Source organism: Peromyscus leucopus, chromosome 3, assembly GCF_004664715.2.
Source record: "Peromyscus leucopus breed LL Stock chromosome 3, UCI_PerLeu_2.1, whole genome shotgun sequence".
In the NCBI taxonomy this organism is placed as follows: domain Eukaryota; kingdom Metazoa; phylum Chordata; class Mammalia; order Rodentia; family Cricetidae; genus Peromyscus; species Peromyscus leucopus.
This window is the reverse complement of record NC_051065.1, coordinates 34424523-34432251: the sequence shown is the minus strand read 5'-3', so window position 1 is coordinate 34432251 and position 7729 is coordinate 34424523. Positions and strand designations below refer to the sequence as shown.

Sequence of the window (7729 nt, the reverse complement as noted above, 5' to 3'; positions counted from 1 at the left end):
CTACAATGAATTGTGAATAATGGTATAACTACTATAATATGAATGGTTCATAACATAATTTTTATCTTTAATTTTACTTCTCCAAAGTTTCTTGCTAGAACTTCCTCATTGAAACAATAATTCTTTAACTATTTCTAATAAAAAATATGTTGCAAAAAATATTATACAGTCTACAGAAAGGTCAGTTTCCATTTACTACAGAGTATGTAACTACAGGCAATCAGTTCAGAAATGAACCTCCCACAGCCAAGTAGCTTATGGTTAAAGTGAAACTTTCTCAGTATTTTAGCCTTAATTTAGTTACAGGAGCCAAAATCTTATTTAGTGAAGGCCCAGAAAACTTAGTTTTATTTTAAGGATGCAAAGAATTTATAATAGATCAGAACTACTAAAAGTATAGCAACTGCGGAAGGAAATCAGAATACCGCTGAATTGTCTGGGTTCCCTCAGGCCCCTCTCTGGAAGTCCCCTTCTCTGTGGGCCCCACCAGTGTCTTCATCCCTGCCTCCTGGTGATGTCCCTCACCTTTGCAGACCAGCATAGACTGCTGCCTCAACATGGCAGTGCTTGCCTCGTTTACCACAGCAAATAAATAATTTGTTCCATACATAAATACTTACATTAGAAAACCTCCTGGGTGTTTGGTTCACCAGAAACCAGTATCTGGACCTGGACTTGGTAGCAATCGCTGACTGAAGGTGGTTGATGCAAAAACACAAAACCATAGCCACCTTCCTGTGCCTAGCCTGCACATGGATCAGATTCCCAAATCAGGAGTCAAAGGCTGGGAAGGACAATGGCCTCTTAGAGAAAAGTAATTATGACATCCTGTCAGAATGGACAACTGAGATGACCACCACGTCAGAGAAACAAACTCTTCCTGGATGTTCTGTGTGGTAATATTTGTTAATTACTTACTAAAAGCAATTTTAATAACAAAAGGTATGGATATTTGTGAACAATACTAAACTTAAGTGAGGAAATGTGTCTTTTTCTGTAACTAACTTTTTTCACTGAATTTTCTGAACATCTCCAGTAATGTTCCCAGAACATTCTTGGAAAATGATGGAAAAAAATAGAGACTTTCAGAATTTAAAAAAAGAATATACGTTCTGTCTTTATTACTAATACATCAAAATTTTACAGAACTTAACTTTGTAATAGTTAAAAGCTTAGAAAAATTAGGTCATTTGTTTTTTAGTTGTCATTACATAATTAGATTCCATAAATTTTACAAGTTTATTATCTACTAGGTTTGCCAGCAGTTTGGTGTTTTTAAAATATACTCCATTTAACTTTATGTAAAATACATGACTACCTATGAGTGTAGCAGAATATCTTTTTCTACTATATCTTCTATAAATAGTAAAATTTTGACTTCTTCCTTTCCAATTTGTATCACCTTGATACCCTTTTGTTGTCTTATTGCTCGTTAGAACTTCAAATACTATATTGAATAAGAATGGGGAGAGTGGACAGCCTTGTCTTGTTCCTGATTTTAGGGGAATCACTTTGAGTTTCTCTCCATTTAAATTGGTGTTGGCTGTTGGCTTGCTGTAAATTGCCTTTATTATGTTTAGGTATGTTTCTTGTATTCCTGATCTCTCTAGGACCTTTATCATGAAGGGGTATTGGATTTTGTCAAAGGTTTTTTCAGCACCTAATGAGATGATCATGTGTTTTTTTTTTTTTTCTTTCAGTTTGTTTATATGGTGTATTACATCGACAGATTTTCATATGTTGAACCATCCTTGCATTTCTGGGATGAAGCCTACTTGGTCATGGTGGATAATTTTTTTGATGTGTTCCTGGATTCGGTCAGCAGTATTTTATTGAGTATTTTTGCATCAATGTTCATGAGGGAGATTGGTCTGTAAATCTCTTGCTTTGTTGAATTTGTGTGGTTTGAGTATGAGAATAACTGTAGCCTCATAAAAAGAGTTTGGTAATGTTCCTTCTGTTTCCATTGTGTGAAACACTTTGAGGAGTATTCTTTGAAAATCTGGTAGAATTCTACACTGACACTAGCTGATCATGGGCTTTTTTTTTTTTTTTTTTTTTTTTTTTTTTTTTGGTTTTGGAAACTTTTTAACGACTCTTTCTTTTTCCTTAGGAGGTCTTCATTTATTTAAATAGTTTATCTGGTCTTGATTTACTTTGGTATAGGGTACCTATCTAGAAAATTATCCATTTCTTCCAGATTTTTCAATTTTTTTTTTTTTTTTTTTTTTTGGAGTATAGGTTTTTGAACTATGACCTGATGATATTCTGGATTTCCTCATAGTCTGTTGTTTTGTCTCCCCTTTCATTTCTGATTTTGTTAATTTGGATGCTCTCTCTCTACCTTTTGGTTAATTTGGATAAAGGCTTATATATCTTGTTGATTTTCTCAAAGAACCAATTCTTTGTTTCATTGATTCTTTGTATTGTTCACTTTATTTCTATTTCATTAATTTTAGCCCTCCATTTGAGTATTTACTGGCATCTACTCCTCCTTGGTAAGTTTGCCTCTTTTTGTTCTAGAGCTTTCAGGTATGCTCTGAAGTCACTAGTGTGAGATTTCACCATCTTCTTTATGTGGGCATTTAATGCTATGAATTTTCCTCTTAGCAATGCTTTCACAGTGTCCCATGAGTTTGGGTATGTTGTACTTTCATTTTCATTGAATTCTAGGAAATCCTTAATTTCTTTATCTTTTTTTTTGACGCATTGGTGATTCATCTCAGCATTTATTCAGTTTCCATGATGTTGTAGGCTTTATGTAATTTTTGTTGTTGAAATGTAACTTTAAGCCATGATGGTCTGATAAAATATAGATTATTTCAGGTTTTGTTTGCTTGTTTTTTTTATATATCTGTTGAGATTTGCTTTGTGAACTATCATGTGGTCAATTTTAGAGAAGGTTCCATTGGATGCTTAGAACAAGGTATATTCTTTTGTGTTCGGGTGGAATGTTTTATAGATATCTACTAAGTCCATTTGAGTCATAACTTCTGCTAGGTCCTTTATTTCACTGTTAAGTTTCAGTCTGGTAGATCTATCCAGTGATGAGAGTGGGGTGTAGAAATCTCCCACTACTAGTGTGTGGGTTTTGATGTGTGATTTAAGCTTAAGTAGTTTTTTTTTTTTTTTTTAACATATCTGGGGGTCTTGTATTTGGGCAATGGTCATAACTGAGACTTCATCTTGGTGGTTTTTCCCTGTGATAAGTATGTAATGTCCTTCCCAATATCATTCAATTGATTTTAGTTTGAACTCTATTCTATTAGATATTAAAATAGTTACACAAGCTTGCTTCTTAAGTCCATTTGATTGCATAGTCATTTTCCAGCCTTTTACTCTGAGGTAGTGGCTGTCTTTGAAGTTGAAGTGTGTTTCTTGTATGCAGCAGAAGGATAGATTCTGTTTTCATATCCACTCTGTCTGCCTGTGTCTTTTTATAGGTGAATTGAGACCATTGATATTAATGGATATTAATGACCAGTGATTGTTAATTCCTGTTATTTTTTGTTGGTAGTGTTGTGTGTTTCTCTTCTTTGTTATTTGTTGGTATGGGATTATCTATTGCCTTTGTTTTCATGGGTGTATGTAACTTCCTTTTAGTTTGGATTTTTCCTTCTAGTGCTTTCTGTAGGTCTGGTGAATAGGTATTTTTTAAATCTGGTTTTATCATGGAATGTTTTGTTTACTATGTCTATGGCGATTGACAGTTTTGCTGGATATAATAGTCTGGTTTGGCATCCTTAGTCTCTTAGTGTCTGCATCATGTCTGTCCAGGACCTTCTGGCTTTCAGAGTCTCCATTGAGAACTCAGGTGTTGTTCTGATGGGTCTGCCTTTATATGTTACTTGACCTTTTTCCTTTGCAGCTCTTAATATTTTTCTTTATTCTGTATGTTTGGTGGTTTGATTATTATGTGGCAAGAATTTTTGGATCTAGTCTATTTGGTGTTCTGTAAGCTTCTGTACCTTCATAGGAATTTCCGTTTTTAGACTGGGAAAGTTTTCTTCTATGATTTTGTTGAATATATTCTCTGTGCCTTTGAGTTGGTATTCTTTTAATTCTTCTATCCCTGTTATTCTTAAGTTTGGTCTTTTCATGGTGTCCCAAATTTCCTGGATGTTTTCTGTTATGACTTTTTAGGCTTTAGTGTTGTCTTTGACTGATGAATCTATTTCCTCTATTGTATCTTCAATGTCAGAGATTCTCTGTTCCATCTCTTGCATTCTGTTAGTTATGCTTGCATCTGTAGTACCTGTTCATTTACTCAGATTTTCCATTTCCAGCATTCCCTCAGTTTGTGTATTCTTTATTACCTCTATTTCAGTTTTCAAATTTTGGACTGTTTCCTTCACCTGTTTAATTGCTTTTTCTTGTCTTTCTTTAAGGGATTTATTGATTTCTTCCAATTTTTTGTTTGTCTTTTCTTCAATTTCTTTATTGATTTCTTTCAATTTTTTCTTTGTCTTTTCTTTGATTTCTTGAAGGAAATTTTCATTTTTTCTTTAAAGACCTCTATTTTCTTCTTAAAGTCATTTTTAAGGCCAATTTCTTCTGCTTCTTTTGCATTTGGGATGTTTTGGTCTTGCTGTTGTAGAACCACTAGGTTTTGATGATACCATATTGGTCTTTATGACGTTGACTATATTTTTGCCCTGGCATCTACACATCTCTTTCTCTACTCCGTTCAAGTAGTGTCTGTGTCTGAGGGAGCCTCTCTTGGTCAAATTGATACTCATGGTCCAATGGAAGCTCCTTGTCTAATTAGGGCTCTTGGTCCAATTGGTGCTGATGGACTCTGTCTCAGGGAGCAGCTCTTAGTCCAATAGGCTCTGGCAGGCTGTCTCAGGGGGCAGTTCCAGTCTCAAGGGTGGGTGGGGTTTTGGAGAGGTGGCATTTGTGGGTTCCAGGATCTCTTGGGGGATGGTGGTAGCCCAACCTGTTTGTAGGAGACCTGCCTGCTGGCCTGAAACTGGGACCTCAATGGGTGGTGGTGTAGGGGTGCACCATTGAGTCCACGACCTAAAGCCTACAGGCTAGGATGTTTGGCTATGAGGACAAAACTCACCTCTTGGTTCACTTGGCACTGCCAGGCTCTGCCTTAGGGAACAGTTGCAGTCTCCAATGGTGGGTCTATAGCTCTGTTTTAGAATCTTTTTTTTTTTTCAGCCCCAAAGGGGCAGGAAGAAAAATATGGAACGCTTCACGAATTTGCGTGTCATCCTTGAGCAGGGGGCAGGCTAATCTTCTCTGTATCATTCCAATTTTAGTATATGTGCTGCCAAAGCGAGCACTAGCTTTCTCAGATTTTGGGTTGAAATTCGTGCCCCACATTGGGCACCAAATATAGATGGAAGTTTCTCTGGTCCCACCTAGCCTTGTGGTCCTGCAGCTGCTCATAAAGTAATCACCCAGAGGCTTAATATTAACTATAAACTGTATGGCCTATGACTCTGGCACATTATTAATTAACTCTTATAACTTAATTCAATCCATTTCTATTTTTCTTTGTCTTGCCACATGGTTCTGTGGCTTACTGGTACTTTCACATCTTGCTCTTTCTGGTGGCTGTTTGTAGCATTTTCCCTCACCCTTTTCTTCCTCTCTCTTCAGTTTGAATGTACCACCTAAGATTATTCTGCCTTGGCATTGGCAAAACACCTTTATTTACCAGCCAATCATAGCAGCACATATTCACAGAATACAGAAAGATACCCCACAGCATTGAAGTCTCCCACTTCAATGCTCCCTCAGTGTGTGAGGGTCATAATCAGATTTAAGTTGTATTAGTGTTTCATTTATGAACTTAGGTGACCTCATTTTTGTTGAATAAATGTCGGGAAGTCACACTATACTTGCAGCTGTGAAGTGAGTATCCTAGATACCTACAGCTGTGAGGATAAAGGTATCCTGACTTGTCCGGAAGTCAGGCTATACCTGAAGCTGGGGTCCAGTGGGGGATGGTCTCCTGCAGGATGTGGCAATCCTGCTGCTCTCTGAGAGCTAGCCATTACAGCAGAGCTCTGCTCCACCTTTATCTATTTCTTCCCTGGCCCAAGATGTTACTTCTGCTTTACTCTGCTAAGGGGAAACCCCTGCAGAAATGTAGCAATCTGCTCCAGCTCTGGCAACAAGTTGCTACTTCTGCTTCTGCTACCCTTAAGAGACTTTCGCAGCAGAGGTGTCTGTTGCTTCTGCTCTGCTCCCATAGCAGGTATTTTCCCAGCAGGGATTCTTCTCCCCACTCGTGAAAAAAGATCTTCACCCAAAATTCTTTCAAGAAAGAAACTTATTTGGAAAGAAGGATTTTAGGAGAGTGGCTACTCTGCCAGGGTGGAGGAGGACAGCCCCAAATGAACAGACAGAGGGGCCTATTATAGGGCTTCTTGGGGGCAGAGTTTTCCATGGAGATTTTCAGGGAGGGAATTGGTCAGATTTTGATTCCCTTATGCTTGGATAGGCTTAGATTGACTAGATTTTGTGCTCAGGGATTGGTTGATTTCATGTTCAGTTGGTGCCATGGCAGATTTGGCTCTGGTTTCAGGGCCAAAGTATGTTTCTCTCACTGGCCCTTTTTAGCTGTTTGGCTCTAGTTTCAGGAACAGGGTGTGTTTCTTTCATTGGCTCTGGCTTCAGAGTCAGGGTATGTTTCTTTGATTCTGTTTCAGGGCCAAAGTGTTTCTTTCACTGGCTCTGGTTTCAGAGTCAGGGTGGGTTTCAATGACTGACCCTTTTACCCTGCAGGCTTGCTGCATTTCTGTTTTCATAAAAAATCCACATAAAAGTTTATCAAAAGCATGATTTCACCAGCAGCAGTTTCACAAATCATGCCGACCAGGCATCCACTATTCTCTCAGCTACCTGACTACAGGGCTGCGAGCAATGGCTTTGCATGACCATCAGAGTGAATCCAAATGCCCCAGTAAATTTATTTAGACTGTTACAGTGGGTTTGATATGGTTACATTATTAAGTATTCTTATCTGTCCTGTTAATATGATTCAAGTAGTCGTGTCCAGGTTTAACACCTATGGAAAAGTTCATATACCTCTAATAAAAAAAAAATCTTCTCAATTACAGGTGATCTAATTAGAAATACAAAAAGAAAAGAAAATCTCCCTTGAAGAAAGCTTCTGCTTTTCAGGACCTTTGTCTCATTTGTTTTACTTGGCTTGCTCTTCAGGGGCAAAAGTCATGCCTTGCAGCCTAAGCTATGCTCATACTTGCCATCTTACCTGCAGAGTGCTGAGGTCAGAGGCTTCCAGCTCCATGCTCATTGCTAATCGTGTTCCATGTTCCTCTTTTATTAATGAACTTTTCTCATGGATAAATTCTGTCTCTACACTTTAATTCTTATTGTCAGCTGTCACACTGAACATGGATTTCCCAACACTTGTATTTGTGAGGGGAAACAAATCAAACACTTCCCTTCAAATGGGTGACTCCTACAAAAACTAACAAATTATATAAAAGTTTACTAAAAGTAATTCAGTCCCAGTCACATTTAATCAAGTGGCTATCTAAATAAGTGGCCACAGAGGACATAAAATAAAAAATCAAATAAAAAAAATCCCTGTCCTCACATTGCTTACAATATCTAAATATCATTCTGTGCCTACTATAAACAATAAACAACTTAACAAAAATGTCAATATAACAGAAAAATAATTTATCGGAACAGCTATCATTGATTTATTCATTTTAATTATTTGCCTTCACTGTACAAGGCT

The 7729-nt window shown here is 37.4% G+C and overlaps 1 non-coding gene across 1 annotated transcript; it reads right to left on the bottom strand.

The window, feature by feature from the left end:
• Nucleotides 1-5187: 5187 nt before the first annotated feature.
• On the bottom strand, nt 5188-5294 carry LOC114688382. The gene has a single exon (XR_003733778.1). It is a non-coding gene; the product is annotated as a U6 spliceosomal RNA (small nuclear RNA).
• Nucleotides 5295-7729: the final 2435 nt, after the last annotated feature.